Source organism: Ursus americanus, chromosome 7 (assembly GCF_024610735.1).
Source record: "Ursus americanus isolate L20-20 chromosome 7, mUrsAme1.1.p, whole genome shotgun sequence".
NCBI lineage: Eukaryota > Metazoa > Chordata > Mammalia > Carnivora > Ursidae > Ursus > Ursus americanus.
The window spans coordinates 48680122-48698265 of record NC_142133.1 but is presented as its reverse complement, the minus strand read 5'-3'; the positions used below and the strand labels follow the sequence as shown (position 1 = coordinate 48698265).

General features: G+C 39.1%; 1 long non-coding RNA gene across 1 annotated transcript in view; it reads left to right on the top strand.

Moving 5' to 3' along the window:
• The window catches only part of LOC123799709 (uncharacterized), a 62860-nt gene extending 44949 nt beyond the window's left edge, over positions 1-17911 (top strand). Inside the window, exon 4 of the long non-coding RNA XR_015725238.1 lies at positions 17319-17911. This is a non-coding gene — a long non-coding RNA (uncharacterized LOC123799709). The remainder of the gene's footprint in view (positions 1-17318) is intronic.
• The last annotated feature ends 233 nt before the right edge of the window (positions 17912-18144 follow it).

The window sequence follows — 18144 nt, the reverse complement described above, 5'->3', positions numbered from 1 at the left end:
CAGATATGTCATTTGCAAATATTATCTCCCACTCAATAGGTTGTCTTTTACTTTTGTTTCCTTTGCTGTGCAGAAGCTTTTTATTTTTATGTAATCCCAATAGTTTATTTTTGCTTTTGTTTCCCTAGCCTCAAAACATATCTAGAAAAATGTTGCTATGGTCAATGTCAAAGAAAGAGCACTGCTTGTGCTCTCTTCTAGCATTTTTATGGTTTTAGGTCTCACATTTAGGTCCTCAATCCTTTTTGAGTTTGTTTTTGTGTATGATGTAAGAAAGTGGTACAGTTTCATTCTTTTGCATATAGCTGTCCAGTTTTCCCAACACCATTTGTTGAAGAGACATCTTTTCCCCCATTGCTTTTTCTTGCCTCCTTCGTCAAAGATTAATTGACTAAATAATCATGGGTTTATTTCTGGGCTTTCTATTCTGTTCTATTGACCTATACGGCTATTTCTGTGCCAGTGCCAAATTGTTATGATTACTACAGCTTCATAGTGTATCTTGAAATCTGGGATTTTGATACCTCCAGTTTTTGGGTTGTTTTTTTTTTTTTTTTCATTTCTGCTTTGGCTATTCAGGGTCTTTTGTAATTCCATATAAATTTTAGTATTATTTGTTTTAGTTCTGTGAAAAATGCTGTCAGTGTTTTGATAGGGATTGCATTAAATCTGTAGATTGCTTTGGGTAGTATGGACATTTTAACAATATTTTTTCTTCCAATCCATGAGCATGGAATGTCTTTCCATTTGTTTACATCGTCTTCAATTTCTTTCATAAATGTTTTATAGTCTCGGAGTACAGGTCTTTCATCTCCTTGGTTAAGTGTGTCCCTAGGTATTTTATTATTTTTGGTGCTATTGGAAATGGGATCATTTTCTTAACTTCTTTTTCTGCTACTTCATTATTAGTGTATAGCAATGCAACAGATTTCTGTATGTTGATTGTAGCCTGCAACCTTGTTGAATTCATTTATCAGTTCTCATAGTTTTTTGGTGGAGTCTTTAGAGACTTTGGTATGTATTTTCATGTCATCTGCAAATAGTGAAAGTTTTACTTCTTCCTTACCAATTTGAATGCCTTTTATTTCTTTTTGTTGTCTGATTGCTGTGGTTAGGACTTCCAGTACTATGTTGAATAAAAGTGGTGGAAATGGACATCTTTGTCTTGTTCCTGATCTTAGGGGGAACACTCTTGGTTTTTCCCCATTGAATGTGAGGTTAGCTGTGAGGTTTTCAATCTTTTTAAATTTGTTGAAACTTGTTTTGTGGCCTAATATGTGATGTATTCTGGAGAATGTTCCATGTGGACTTGAAAAGAATGTGTATTCTGTTGTTTCAGGATAGAACGTTCTGAATATATCTGTTAGATGCATTTGATCCCATGTGTCACTCAAAGCCACTGTTTCCTTGTTTATTTTCTGTTTGGATGATCTACCCACCGATATATGTGGGCTGTTAAAGTCCCCTACTATTATAGTACTACTATCAATTAGTTCTTTAATGTTTGTTTTTAGCTGCTTTATGTACTTTGGTGCTCACATGTTGGATGCATAAATATTTACAATTGTTATATTTTTTGTTGGATTGTTCCCTTTATGATTTACAGTGTTCTTTGTCTCTTCTTACAGACTTTGTTTTAAAGTTTATTTTGTCTGATATAAGTACTGGTACCCTGGCTTACTTTTCAATTTCATTTGTATGATAAGTGCTCTTCCATCCATTCACTTTCAATCTGCATGTATCTTTAGGCCTAAAATGAGTCTCTTGAAGGCAGCATATAGATGAGTCTTACTTTTTCATCCATTCTGTCTCTCCATGTCTTTTGATTGGAGAGTTCAGACCATTTACACTTACATTATTGATAGGTATGTACTTATTGGCATTTTGTTGATTGTTTTGTGTTTTTTTTCCCCCTAGTTTTTCTGTTTCTTTCTTCCCTTGCTATCTTATCTCAGTTTGCTGGCTTTCTTTAGTGATATACTTGAATTCCTTTCTCTTTATTTTTTGCCTATATATTACTGCTTTTTTATTGGTGGTTACCATTAAGTTTGTGTTTAACATCTTCTGCATATAGCAGTCTATATTGAGTTGACTCCACTCTTTACTTCTCACCCTCCACACACAAACACACATGTTTTAGGTATATGATGTCCTACTTTACATCCTTTTATTTTGTCAATCCCTTGACTGATTTTTATAGATTTACTTATTTTTATTGCTTTTGTGCTTCCTACTTTTCTTACTCCCACTTATGGTCTTTCCTTTCCACCCTTTCCTTATGGAGTTTCCCTTGTATGTAACTTTTCTTTTCTTTTACACTTTTACAATTCTCTCCTTATCACTACTTTTTGTCATTTAAATTACTATTTGTCTTGGCATGAACCTCCTTGGATTGATTTTGTTTGGGGCTCTCTGTGTCTCTTGGATCTAGATTCTGTTTCCTTCCCTGGTTTGGGGAAGTTTTCAGCTATTATTTCTTCAAATAAGTTTTCTGCCCCCTTTTCTCTCTCTTCTCCTTCTAGGATCCCGATAATGCAAATGTTATTATGCTCCTTGGTGTCATTGAGTTCTATAAGTCTCTTTTCATTCTTTATTACTATTTTTTTCTCTCTCCTATTCAGCTTAATTGCTTTCCATTACTCTGTCCTCCAGACTGTTGATCCATTCTTCTGCTTCCTCTGGTCTACTATTTGTTCTATCTAGTGTATTTTTAATTTCATTTATTGAGTTCTTCATCTCTGATTGTTTTTTTTTTCTTATGTGTTCTATCTCTTTGTTAAGGGTCTCACTGAAGTCCTCCACTCTTTTCTCAAGTCCGATGAGTATCTTTACGACCATTACTTTAAAATTTCTATCAAGCATATTATTTATATCCATTTCGTTTAGATTTCTTGCTGTGATTTTTTTCCTGTTCTTTCATTTGGGACGTATTCCTCTGTCTCATCATTTTGTCTAACTCCCTGTGTCTGTTTCTATATGTTAGGAAAGTCAGCTACATATCCTGATCTTGAAACTAGTGGCTTTACAAAGAAGAGATCTTGTAGTGCCCTGCAGTGCAGTTTCCCCTGTTCCCTAGAACCTGGTACTTCAGGGGTATCTCCTATGTGTGTTGTGTGCACCCTACTGTTGTGACTGCGCTGCTGCTTTTGCTCAGCCCAGTCATCTACAATGGCTCTCTTTGCCTGTTGTGGTCAGGATTTGGTCACTTTGTTGTTAGTGGGCCAGTCTGAGGCTGCCTTGTGTTTGAGTTGAGTAGATCAAATGTTTGCCAGAGATGCAATAGCATCAAACTCCAGGGCACTTTCTCTTGATAAGCTTTCATTGGTGAGTAGGGCCTCCAGTCAGACCAGATATCTGCCCCCAGCCCACTGCAGGGACCTCAGTGGGACTGGGGTGTGTGGTTATCTTTCCCTCTGCCTGGTATAGAAGTCACTTTGGAGTGGTGCTGGCGCCATTGGGGCTGCTTGCACACTGCCAGGCTTGTGGCACCATTTTGGATGGGCTTAGTCCATATAGGAGAGGGCAGGTCCACAGGAGAACATGATGGGCATGGCCAGCAGTGCCAGCAAAGTTTGTGCTGGCCTGCCCAAAACTCCTGTCAAGGCCACCAGGTTGGAGTTGGCAAATCCACAGAAGCACATGGGCAAAGCAAGCAATGTTAGCAGTTAGGTGGAGAGTGTTGTCCCTGGGCTTATTCTTGCAAGTGTCCACTTGTCCAGGCTGGGAGTTGGGGGAGGGAAATCGTGCCCCCAGCTCCTTTGTTCCCGAAGAGGTCTCCCAACAATCCCTGCTCTTCTAGCACACCTCTGAGATTAGTAAACAAATCCCCCCCCATACATCCCAGGAGTTTTTTGAACTGCTGCCTGCATTGTATCTCCCCAGGGCTGTTTGTTGTGCTCTCTCTTCAAGGGCAGGGACTCAGTTTCCTATCAGCCTCCAGCTCTCTCAGAGTTCATTGTGTTGATTTTTAAAGTTCTGGGTGGTAAGCCCTGCTAATAGTAAGAACTTGCAAATTTTGGCCCTTCTGGTTTTCAAAAGCAAATCTTATGGGGGTTCATATTTCCCATGCAGGATGCCTGGGGTGTATATTTCTTCCCCTTCATCTTCCCAACTACGTCTCTGCCCTTCCTACCCTCTTCAATGTGAGTTCTCTGCATTTAGCTGTGGAGTCTGTCTGCCAGTCTTCGGGTCATTTTCTGGGTTATTTACACTGATGTGGGTGTTATCTAGTTATATCCATGGAATGAGGTGAGCTTAGGGTGCTCCCTACTCTGCCACCTTCTCTGGAACCCTGCTTTTTCTTTTTAAAATTCAACTTTTCTCTGTGTATTTCATTTGAATAGTGTCTAGTGCTAGGTCTTCACATTTGCTAGTCTTTTTTCAGTCATGTCTAATCTGCCATTAATCACATCCAAGTATTTTTTCATCCTAGACGTAGTTTTCATCTCTTTAATTTCAGTTTGGATGGTTTTCTATCTTCGTGTTTCTACTTAACTTTTTGAACATGTAGAATACAGTTATAATAACTTTTAATTTAGTTCATTGCTTGTTCTAACAGCTGTGTCAGTTCCAGTTCATTTTTGATTGATTGATTTTTCTCCTCATTATGGGACACATTTTCCTGCTTTTTTACATGTCTGGCAATATTTGATTGGAATACAAACATTGGAAATTTCACCTTGTTGCGAGATAGATTTTTCTTAAGACTTTATCTTTTTAGAGCAGTTTTAAGTTTACAACAAAATTGGAAGGTACCAAGATCTCATATACTCCCTGTTCCCTCACAGGCATAGATTCCTTCATTTTCAACATCACTCACCAAAATGGTACATTTACCAAGGATGGATCTACATTGACACATCATAATCACCCCAAGTCCATAGTTTACCTTAAGATTCACTTTTCGTGTACATTTTATGGGTTTGGATAGAAGTATAATGAAGCACATCCATCATCATATAATATAGAGTATTTTCACTGCCCTAAAAATCTTTGCTCTGCTTACTCATTTCCCCTCCTCAGTCCCTTTTGCAGGTGAATATTTTTGATCCCTACAAATATTTTAGGTCTTATTCTGAGATGCAGTTACATTACTCAAAAACAATTTAATATTTTTGGGTCTTACTTTCATGATTTATCAGGTGGGACCAGACCACTGCTTAGTTTGGAGTTAAGTATTCCCCTATTGAAGTAACATCCTTCTTTGTATGCTACCCAATGCCCTGTAAATCATGACATTTTTCAGTCTGGCTGGTGGAAAGAGGAAAGTCCTTGGTGGAAAATGCCAGTCACTGTTACCAGTAATCTTTATGGGTGGTTCTTCACCTGACTTTGGGTACTTCCCTAACACACATGTGCTGATCAATAATCAAGGGGATTATTCTGAAAATCTCAGAGTAGTCTTTCTGTGAAACTTCCTCCTCTCTGATACTCTATCCTACAAACTCTAGCCCATTTGGGTCTTCATGAACTTAGCTCCATCTCCTCAATTCAGCCAGACCACTGGCATTTCCCTGGGCTCCTCCTCCCTGTAATTGCCTTGAAATTCTCCCCACACAGCAAGTTGAGACAAGGAGCATCCCATATATACACAATTGTATAACAAAATGTTTAAGGATAGATAAATAGTTTAGAGGTATGGATTTAGCCTAGAATGGGTGTTGAGAAAAGGGGATTGTCAGCATGGACTGAATCAGCTGCTTGTGGCTTGCATGGCACGGGGCTTGAGCAAGTCTCAGTAGAGGAAGAAGCAGGCCTGGGAGCAAGTTCAGGAAAGGCTATCTCTGAGTGGGTGATACCATTAGCTGAGATTCTAGTAGCAGAAGAAGCAGCAAGATGGGGACTTGAAGTAGCTTCATGGAGAGGAAAAGAGCTGAAAATTTAAAAATGGTTCTGAACTGGGCAAATAGAGAATAGAGGAAGATATTCCAAGGAAATAGTTTGAAGAAATGCTAAGATGTGGGAAAGTAAAGGTGAATGTAAAGAGCAAATCAGTTATGGGAGACATTTCCAAAGAAGGCACTGTGGAAGTGGGTATTGTATTTGAGCTCAGATAGATCATGGTTTGAATCCCAGCTTTACTTCTTACTACCTCTGGGTTTCTGGCAAGTTACTTTCCTGATCTGTAAAATAAAAGCAGATCTTGTTCTAAAACCTGAAAACAGCCCCAGGCCTTGCTGGCTGTTAAAAGTTCTTATCAACACAGATTATGCTCAGTTCACAGGATTTGGCTCTGTTAAGCACCAGGAAATTTCTGCAGTAAATAATATAGAGCTATTAACCCCTAGCATTTATTCAACAGGTATTTGAACCAGGTATCATTCTAGCTTTTGGAGATAGAGCGGAGAACAAGTCAGGCAATAGCTCTACCCTTTAAGAGTTTACATTCTAGTTGTGGGATGTCAGATAATGTGTTAGTAAATGAATAAATTAGTGATGATAATGAGCCACATGGCAGAAAGAAAATAGTTCACTATATTAGAAAGTGACTTGAGGAAGAGGCAGAGCAGGAAGAAAGTTACTTTAGCCAGGATGGTTAGGAAAGGGCTCACTAGGGAAGTAACACTTGAGCTGATCATGAAGGATGAGACTGAGCCAGCTATATGTATTAGTTACCTATTGCTGCATAACAAACTACCTCAAAACTTAGCAGCTTTAAACAATAAACGTTTATTACCACATGATTTCTTTGGGTTGATGATCAAGGTGTGGCTTGGATGGGTGTCTCTGACTTGGCCTCTCACAAGACTAAAATCCAGATATTAACCAGGCGTGCAGTCAACTCAAGACTCTACCGGCGATGGATCAGCTTACAACCTCACCCACATGGCTGTTGGCAGGCCTTAGGTCCTTGATGACTATTGGCCTGAGATATCAGTTGCTTGCCACATGGGTCTGTCTTTAGGGTAGCTCACAATAGGCATCTGGCTTCCTTCAGAGCAAGCCAGTGACAGAATGAGAAAGAGTCCACCCCAAACGGGAACCACCTTCTCTTTGTAACCCATAACCTCTACTGCATTCTACTTGCCAAAAGCAAGTCACTAAATCCAACCCATACTCTAGGGGAGGGGATTACAAAAAGGTATGAATACCAGGAGGAAGGAATGGTCAGGGCCATCTCAGAGGCTGCCTACCACACATGCAAAGAGCTGGGAAAGAGTGTTTAAGGCAGAAGGAAGAGAAAATGCAATGGTCTGGTGGGAGACATCCTACTTGTGTTTGAGGAAGCCAATGGAGATAGAATGGACTAAATCGAGTTAAAACAAAAAAGTAGTAGGAGATTAGGTAGTCAGAAGGCAGACATGCAGGGATGAAAAGAAGTTTTGATTTTATTCTGAGTGCAGTGGGGAGCCAGTGAAGTGTTTTAAGTAAGGGAGTCAGTGATATATTCCAACTACTCAACATTTTCCAGAGCTCTATGGTAGATGTAGCCCCAACAGGATTTGATGGAGCAAATGTGGTGGGTGGAGGAAAAGGTCTCTTTTGCTAAAAAAAAAAAAAAAAAGTCTTAGTGGCACCTAAATACCTATTCAACTAAGTATAAAGACTTTAGGATCCTAATAAAATATTCTCAAGCTATCCTTCCAGCCTAACCTCCCACCACTCCCCTAACCTCCAGTCAAAGTGAAGTTTCTTGAGCATACACTATGTCTTCCTGTCTTGAGCTTATGCCATTTCCTCTGCCTGGAGGTCTGTCTCTACCATCTCTATCTGTCAAACTTAAACACTTTTTGTCAAGTCCCTTCTTAAGTGCCACCTCCTATGTGAAACCTTTCCTGATTCTTTTTTTTTTTTTTTTTTAAAGATTTTATTTATTTATACGACAGAGATAGAGACAGCCAGCGAGAGAGGGAACACAAGCAGGGGGAGTGGGAGAGGAAGAAGCAGGCTCATAGCAGAGGAGCCTGATGTGGGGCTCGATCCCATAATGCCGGGATCACGCCCTGAGCCGAAGGCAGACGCTTAACCGCTGTGCCACCCAGGCGCCCCGAAACCTTTCCTGATTCTTTTCTTCTTTGCATCCCCTCTGTTCTTTGTTTAATCCACTTTGGGATTTTACCATATCTTTCCTACTATCAGTATTTCATGTCTAACTTGTAAGTTCCTTGAGCTCAAGAGCTCTGCTTTCTTTATTTCTGTAGCCTGCACTACCCAGAGCTTTAGCATATATAGTCAGTATTCAACAAATGTTTGTCAACTTGAATTAAACTGGGAACTAGATGATTACAGCACCTTTAGTTCGCTGAGAGGGCTTCCTGAGAAATAAGAATTTCTCTTTGGTTGATATTAAGTTATAATTTTCCTATTACAACTCACAAGTCCTACATGCTATGTTCTTTGATTATAATAGAATTATTATAGATTATTATAATTATTATTAATTATTAGATATTAATAAAGAAATTTTTCTTAGAGAAACCTCCAAATATTTGGAAACTAAATAACACACTTCTAAACAACACATGGATGAAAGAAAGAATTAAAGGAGTAATTAAAACATATTTTGAACTGATAAAAACAAAAGCACAGCAAGTGAGAATTTGTAGGATACTACTAAGGTAGCTCTGAGGGAGAAATTTACAGCATCAAACACCTGTATTAGAATAGAAGAAAGGTTTTAAATCAATAATCTTAAGACACACACACACGCATGCACACACACACAGCAAATTAAACCAAAAGTAAGCAAAAAGAAGAAAAGAAAATAATAAATATCAAAATATAAATCAATAAAATAGAAAATAATAAAGTAATCAATAGAAATAAAAGCTGCCTCTTTGAGAAAATCAATAAAGATAAAACACTGTGAGACTTATAAGAGAAAAAAGAAAATATATAAATGACAAATAACAAGATAGGTGACATCACTTCAAATTCTACACATATAAAAGGACAATAAGGATTATTTTAGACAACTTTATGTCAATAAATATGACAACTTAGATAAAATAAACAGTTTCCTTGAATTATAAAAATTACCAAAGCTCACTCAAGAAGAGTTAAATGTCTATATCTATATTCTGTATATCTATTTAGGAAAATGGGATGGTTAAAAACCTCCTCCAAAATAACTCTAGGTGGAGATGACTTCATGAGTACATTCTATCAAACATTAAAGGAAGCAACAATACCAATGTACACAAACTCTTCCAAAAATAGCAAAGAGAAGAGAATAGTTCGCAACTCATTCTAGGAAGCCAGGATAAGGTAGTACCTTTAAAATGTAACAAGACAAAGACATTACAAGAAAAAAACACCGTAAACCAAAATCCCTCATGAGCAAAAATTCCATATAAAATGTATAGCAAATTGAATTCCACACTATAGATATAGATAAAGATCTATACATATACATATATATTTTTAACACTATATTAAAGAGATAAAATATCAGGTGACCAAATGAAGTTTATCCCCAGAATGCAAGGTTGGTTTGACATTTGAAAATCAATCAATATACTTTAGCACACAAATTAAAAATCATGTGCTTATCTAAATAAATGTCAAAAAGTACTTAATAAAATCTAACATTCATTCCTGATAAATACTCTCAGTAAACTAAAATTGCAAGGGAGTTTCTTCAACGTCATAAAGGTCATCAAAAGAAACCTACAGCTACCATCATACTTGATGGTTAAAACTTAAATACTTCCTCTGTAAGATCAGGAACCAGAAATAATGTCTGCTATTATTACTTTAATTCAACACTATACTAGTGGTTCTAGCCAGTGCAATCAGGAAAGAAAAAAAAGGCATTCAGATTGAAAAGGAAGAACTCAAACTGTTTTTGTTTGCAAGTGACATGATCATTTATGTAGAAAATGTGATGGAATCTTTTTTAAAAAGCTGTTAGAACTAATAACTGAGGGGTACCTGGGTGGCTTAGTCGGTTAAGCATCTGCCTTTGGCTCAGGTCATGATCTCAGGGTCCTGGGATCCAGCCCCATATTGGGCTCCCTGCTTGGTGGGGAGTCTGCTTTGCCCTCTCCCTCTGCCCATCCCCCCATTCATGCTCTCTCCTTCTCTCTCTTTCTCTCCTTCTCTCTCTCTTTCAAATAAATAAATAAAAATCTTTAAAAAAAGAACTAATAACTGAGATCAGTAATTACAAGATCAAAATAAAAAATCAATTCCATTTCTTTGTACTAGTGGCAAATAATCAGAAACTTTGAATAGAAAAACATTACCATATATAATAACATAAAAATATGTACCACTTAGACATAAATTTAACAAAGAAGTGAAAGACTTGTACACTAAAACTATAAAAAATGGTTGAAAGAAATTAAAGAAAACCTAAATAAAGGGAAGGGTATACCTTGTTCATAGATCAGAAAACTCAATATTATAAAGATGTCAACTGTCTTCAAATGAATCTATAGATTCAATACACTGCCAATCAAACTCCTAGTTGGATTTTTTTTAGAAGTTGACCATCCGATTCTAAAATTCTTATGGAAATGCAAAGAATCTAGAATAGCCAAACCACTCTGAAAAAGACAAACATATTTGGAGGTATAACACTACCTGATTTCAAGAATTATTATGGGGGCACCTGGGTGGCTCAGTCAGTTGAGTATCCAACTCTTGATTTTGGCTTAGGTCATGATCTCATGTTCGTGGGATTGAGCCCCACATTGGGCTCCATGCTCAGCAGGGAGTCTCCTTCTCTCTCTCTCTCCCTCTGCACCTGCCCCCACTCCCACACTCTCTCTAAAATAAATAAATAAATCCTTTAAAAAAGAATTATTACAAAGTTACACTAATACAAACAGTGCAGTAGGGACACCTGGGTGGCTCAGTTGGTTAAGCATCTGTCTTCGGCTGAGGTCATGATCCCAGGGTTCTGGGGTTGAGTCCCTCATTGGGCTCCTTGCTTAGGGGAGAGCCTGCTTCTCTCTCTGCCTGCTTCTCCCTCTACCTGCCACTCCTCCTGCTTGTGTACGCATGCTCTCTCTCTCTCTCTCTGACAAATAAGTAAATAAAATCTTTTTGTAAGTGCAGTATTAGCATAAATTTAGAAAAATAAATCAATGGAACAATATGGAAAGTCCAGAAATAAGTTCACACATATACCTGGATAACTGATTTTTGACAAAGGTGCAATGATAATGCAGTGGAGAAAGAAGAGTCTTTTCAACAACTTGTGCAGGAACAAGTGCATATACATATGAAAAGTAAGAACTTAGATCTCTATCTCATTTCATATGTAAGATTTAACTCAAAATGGACCTAAATGTAAAAATATAAATCGGTGAAACTTGTGGAAGAAAATAGGAGCAAATCTTTGTGACCTTGGGTTAGGCAAGGATTTCTTAGACACAACATCAAAAGCATAATTCATAAAAGAACAAAGCGATTAATTGGACTTGGTTAAATTAATAACTTCTACTCTTTAAAAGACACTCTAATGATAATGAAAAGACAAGACACAGACTGGGAAAAAAATCTTTGCCGAACCTACATCTGGGGACACCTGGGTGGCTCAGTTGGTTATGTGTCTGCCTTCGGCTCAGGTCCCAGGGTGCTGGGAGCCAGTCCCACATTGGGCTCCTTGCTCAGCGGGGAGCCTGCTTCTCCCTCTGCCTTCTGCTCCCCCTGCTTGTGCACTTTCTTTCTCTCTGACAAATAAATAAATAAAATCTTTAAACAAAACAACCTACATCTGATAAAAGATTTGTTTCCAGAGTATATATTTTCAAAATTCAACAATAAGATAAACAAACCAATAAAAAAATTGAGTAAAACAGTTGAACTGACAATTTAAGATACATAGATGGCAAATAAACATAAGAAAAAGATGCTCAATGTTTTTAGTCATTAGGGAAATGCAAATTAAAACCTCAATTAGAAAAACCCATAATGAGGGGCGTCTGGGTAGCGCAGTCGTTAAGCGTCTGCCTTCTGCTCAGGGCGTGATCCTGGCGTTCCGGGATCGAGTCCCACATCGGGCTCCTTGGCTAGGAGCCTGCTTCTTCCTCTCCCACTCCCCCTGCTTGTGTTCCCTCTCTCGCTGGCTGTCTCTCTGTCACATAAATAAATAAAAAATCTTAAAAAAAAAAAAAGAAAAAAGAAAAACCCATAATGAATAACACTACATAGCTATTAGAATGGCTAAAATTAAAAAAACTTACCATACCAAGTGTGATGAGGATGTGAAAGAGCTGAAACTCTTGTGCACTTCTGGTGACAATGTCAATGTTACACCCACTCTGGAAGACAATTTGGCGGTTTCTTAAGAAGTTGAACATACATGGACCATATGATCTGCCCAATCTATTCACAGGCATTTACTCAAGAGAAAAATAAATTTATGACCACACAAAGACTCACACACAAATGTTTACAGAAGCTTTATTTGTAATAGCCAAGATCTCAAAACAGCTCAACTGCTTATCAGTAGGTGAATAGGTAAACAATGACATAGCCATAAAGTGGAATACTATTCAGCATTAAAAAAGAATGAACTGTTGCTACGTATAACAGCCTGGATGAATCTTAAAACCATCATGCACAATGAAAGAAGCCAACCAAAAAAATGTACATATTATATGATTAAACTATAGAAAATTTAAAACTAATCAATAGTGACAGAAAAGAGATTGGCGACTGCTGGGAGAGAGGGGACAAGTAGGTGGGGGAAGGAGGAATTACAAAAGTACAAGCAGAAACTTTTGGAGATGATCGATATCTTCACTGTCTTGATTGTAGTGATGATTTTCACAGGTATATACATGTGTAAAAATTATGTACTTTATTTTTTAAGGTTTTATTAATTTATTTGAGAGAGAGCAAGTGAGAGAAAGAGTGAGCATGAGCAGAGGAGAGGCAGAGGGAGAATCAGACTCCCCGCTGAGCAGAGAGCCTGATACAAGAACCCTAGGATCATGATCTGAGCCAAAGGCAGACGCTTAAGCGACTGAGCCACCAAGGCACCCCAAAATTATGTACTTTAAACATGTAGTTTAAACTGAGGGCTACAGAGGGGAGGGAGGTGGGGGAATGGGATAGGCCGGTGATGGGTAGTAAGGAGGGCACATATTGCATGGTGCACTGGGTGTTATACACAACTAATGAATCATCGAGCCTTACATTGAAAACCGGGGATGTACTGTATGGTGACTAACATAATATAATAAAAAATCATTATAAAAAAAAATAAAATAAAATAAACATGTAGTTTATCATGGACTCTCTATATAAACTTCAGTAAAAAATATATATGAATAAACTTTATCTGTATATAAAATACTTCTTTACTGAGTATACCTGACATATAATAAACTATATATAAAACCTTTTTTAAAACTTGGACCCAGAAATGAATATGTCACTTCCTGTCACATTTCACTGGCCAGTGAAAGTCATATGTCCGCTCCTAACTCCAAGGGGCCAGGAAAGTGTATTCTGACCATGTGCCTGGAAGGAGAGAGTTGACTATTTGTGTATATTCCTAATGACTACCATACTCAGCCATAAGCTTGCTGTTTTTTTATAAATAGTATATGTGCTGTCTAAGCGAGCACTGGTTTTTTATAAATAGAACACTTGTCCCAGTTGTTACCTAATATAATTCACATTCATTTGCAGAACCACCAAACAATAGTAGACTTAGTAGCCCTTACTCAAAAGTCCTGCAAAGATTCAGCTGGTTTGTTTATAATGGTGAGGAACACAATTTAAATCAAATTGGCCAAGTAACCTAGACCTATTCTGAAATAAGTGCTTCTTAGAATCTAAGAAAATAAATAGATCTAGGAGAAAACATGTACAACCATTTGGTCTAGCTTCTGTTTCCTAGTCAATTAAGTGTAATATAAGTCCTACAGGAGAAATGGAGGGTCAGAGATTCCATAATGACAAATTCCTTTTCTTGCATTTATTCTCTTCACAGTTAAGAAATTGTTTCTCAGGGGCACTTGGGTGGCTCAGTTGTTAAGCGTCTGCCTTCGCCTCAGGGCGTGGTCCCAGAGTCCTGGGATCGAGTCCCACATCAGGCTCCTCCGCTGGGAGCCTGCTTCTTCCTCTCCAACTCCCCATGCTTGTGTTCCCTCTCTCGCTGGCTGTCTCTCTCTCTCTCTGTCAAATAAATAAATAAAATATTAAAAAAAAATTTTTCTCATGTCCAACTAAAAAAAAGTTTTTTATTTAAGCTAATTTCATTTTGTTCTGTTCTTATCAGTCACTTTAATGGACTGATCTGACATATTAAAACAAAAGCTCTATGGCATAGAAAAAGGTTAACATGCTTAAAGTACTAAAAACTCTTGCACATCAGTGTGCACAAAAGACAAATATTTGTCTTATTTTTCTAACAACGTGGCAGATTATATTAATAGAGTTCCTATCTCACCTCAGCAGGCCTTCTTTCTGAAAAACACATTGAAATGCTGTGTCTGCTGTATTATCTTCTGTACTTTTTATTCGTACTTTAAATATTTCTTAATTTTAAAAGAAAAAAACATTCTATTAAAAATGGTCGAAGGGAAGGGGCGCCTGGGTGGCACAGCGGTTAAGCGTCTGCCTTCCGCTCAGGGCGTGATCCCGGCGTTATGGGATCGAGCCCCACATCAGGCTCCTCCGCTATGAGCCTGCTTCTTCCTCTCCCACTCCCCCTGCTTGTGTTCCCTCTCTCGCTGGCTGTCTCTCTCTCTGTCAAATAAATAAATAAAATCTTTAAAAAAAAAATGGTCGAAGGGTACAGGCAATTCACAAAAGAAAAAAATATGTATATGAACAATAAATATAAGAGGTAAGGAAAGAGGGGCGCCTGGGTAGTGCAGTGGTTAAGCATCTGCCTTCGGCTCAGAGCGTGATCCCAGCGTTCTGGGTTCGAGCCCCACATCAGGTTCCTCCACTAAGAGCCTGCTTCTTCTTCTCCCACTCCCCCTGCTTGTGTTCCCTCTCTTGCTGGCTGTCTCTACCTCTGTCAAATAAATAAATAAAATCTTAAAAAAAAAAAGAGGTAAGGAAAGAAGTAATTTATTATTCAAAAGAAGTAATCAAGTCAAAATAGAAATTAGATGCCATTTCAGGTGTACAATTGGAAAATATTTTTTAAAATGAAAATGTCCAGTATTATCAAGGGTATTCCACCTATCTTCACAGTAGGAAATTCAATTAGTATAAACTTGTTCGTTGTGTGAGAGTGGTGGAATTGGGCATATTTTCAGTTTTCTTCTTTTCGCTAAGATACACCTAAGTTTTCTTTAATAACCACATACCACTTTAGTAACAAAATAAACACTTTTAATTGAAAGCAATATTGCTTTTTTAAAGTTCTTTCTTATCCTTCTCTTCTCCATGATAACCAATTCCAATTTCTTTCATCTTTTCATAAAGGCCTTTTTTCGTTCTGAAATTGTATTTATCAAGATTTTCAAAACTTTCTTCATTTTCTCTATGTCCTTAATTCAATTGAGCTTACTTTCTAAAGTATTCTACCATAACTGGTTTGAATTTTTGAAAAATGCTTTCTGGTTTCTCTTTTAAATAATAGAGGTAGTCAGGCTGACAGTTCAGCTGGTTAGAGCGTGGTGCTAATAATAAAGTTATATTTGCATTGCATTTCACCAAAAGCATCCATTAGCCAGACTGACATTTAAGAACATGCTATGCTGTGTACTTTTATCCAAAAAAATAGACTTATTAAGTACATTTGAGGTATTCTGATACTGTTACAGAAGAGATGTATGGGTATCAGTATATGTGAGTAAATATATATATGTGTGTATGTCCATTTGTATAAAACATGTGCCAGTCACTGGGCCTTGTGCCGTATAAACTTGACTTCACTAAGTACTCACAACAATCTTATGAGATTACTGTTATTATTTCTATTTAACAGATAAGCCTTAGAGAGGGGCTGTAATGTGCCAGAGAAGAGCTGGTAAGCTAAGCCATGCAGATGGCATCCAGGAAGGGAAGCAGTTTATGTACAGAAATAAAACTATGTACAGGCAGCCTATGAGAAATGCCACAAATGTGATAAAAATGTGGAATTTTCTGGACCTTTATTGAATTCAATAAGTCTGCCCCACACAATTGGCTTCATGGGTGTGTGAACAAAGCAGTTGCACTGGACCCCAAGTGCAGAAGGACCCTGAACACTTGGGAGTTTAATGTTCTGCAGTTGTCATCTTAAAATTCTAAGTAATTTTTCCTTTGAATTTGTGTTTTATAAGTGAAATCTGATGAACATCAAAGCATGTGCCAAGACCTTGGAGGCTTCAGCTCACACGCGGTCTGCCTGCTGTCAGCTCCCCACCTCCTGGCAGCCAGCTCCCCATCTCCTTGGCAGTCTGCTTTCTGTCACCTGGTGCCTGCGGCCCTGCCCACACTCGCCCACCACCCCCCACTCCCTCCCCAGCTCGGCCCTTCCCTCTGTGAAGGGGGCGGCAACAGAGCTGTTTCCACAATGAGGAAGGGGGTGTGGGGGTATCCATGTTCTGCTGTGCCCTGTGCACCCACTGGAGCTCTGGACTCAGGCCCGGGGAGGATTGGGGTCAGGCATGCTCACCTGGGGTGCTCTGAGGCAAGGCTTGGCAGCAGCCATCCTTACCCAGGGCTGGCAGCGCCACAACTGTTTGGAGGGTGACTCTCAGGCGACAGGCCTCTTGCCCACCTCCAGTCCAGGTACTGAGCAAGTCCCGGTGCTGAGGTTGCAATCCTTTCTCGGCCCACTGTCAGCTATAAGGTCTAGGGCTGGAGGGAGAGAGTCTGGGTGCCTGTGAGGACCTGCACTCATCCTGTGAGTAGCCCCTGACCAAGGGAGAGTTACATTAAATGGCAAATCAAAAACACCATGACAGGTCATGAAAGCTACCAGAAAAGAAAGGAAAAACTGTATATAGTACCCTTTTTTAAAGATTTATTTCAGTGACAGATAGAGAGAGCACCCCCACCCCACCCAGGGAGGGGCAGAGGGAGAAGGAGAGACATTCCTCAAGCAGACTTCTCGCTGAGTGCAGAGCTGGAGGGGGGACTTGATCCCAGGACCCTGAGATCATGACCTGGAAATCAAGAGTCAGCCCCTTAACCGACCAAGCCATCCAGGTGCCCCTCTATAGTACCTTTTAAGGGTGCCTTTTTCCTGCACTTTGAACAAGGAGCATGCACTTTCATTTTGTACTCTGCGGGGCATGCGGTGGGGGGGGGGGGCGGTAGGTGGGGGGGGGGTGGTACTTATGTAGCCAGCCGTGCTGTGTTGTGGTCAGACCCTGTGAGCTTCAGGTGATCAGAGGAGGAACAGTTTACTCCAGGAGGAAAGGTGACTTTCTGTTTGCTTACTCCACCCTTATTTGCCTTTGTCTTGCCAGTGTTTGCAGAGTTGTACTGCTTGCTGTTCCTGGGTTGGAAGATGAGAGCTCGGGTGACTCCGGCTGGCTGGCGGGCCCGCCAGTGGAGAAAGGCAGTTTATCATATGGATGGCAGTGTACATAGCAGCGCTCCCCCAGGGTGCATTCATTTTAGCTTTATTGAAAGCCATTTTCTGCAGGTATCTCTCTGGTGAAAAGAAGTTTCTTTTTTTTGACGATTCCAGCTTGAGTGCCAAATAGGTCTCTGAATATTGCTTTGGGACATCTTTTATTCCAGCAAATAATGGCCTTAATGCACTGGAAAACACAACTTGGTAGCATTGCTGTGGTGATAGTCAATAAGGTCATCTCCACACAGAAAGGGCAGGCTGTACAGTTCTCACAATCACAGCAGGGGATGTTACTGGTGAAGGCATTTGGGAAACTGCTTTTCTCAAGGTAGCTACATGCCTAAAACCTTAATCTTAATGCCTCTCTTTTAATGAACATAAATGCCATATTCAAATCAGCTAGAAATTATATAATTGTACTCTGTCCATAGTAAGCTTTCAAAATATGAATCAATTGGCCTGGCAATAAAGAAATAGATCATTTCTGTTATCTTTGTTTGGTTGTTCGACAATTGTTAGCTATGGGCAGAGAGGGGGAAAGCCAGCAGACAGTAGCTTCATTGGGTGGTATGTATGCACTGCTTGGCATCATCTCCTAACAGAGCAAAGAACTCCCAGAAGACGTAGCTGAAAGGTGAGCTGATCTAAGTCAAGGGCTACCCATATCATCATTTTATTGTTTGTTATGAATGAAATTAACATTTATGTGCCGAAAT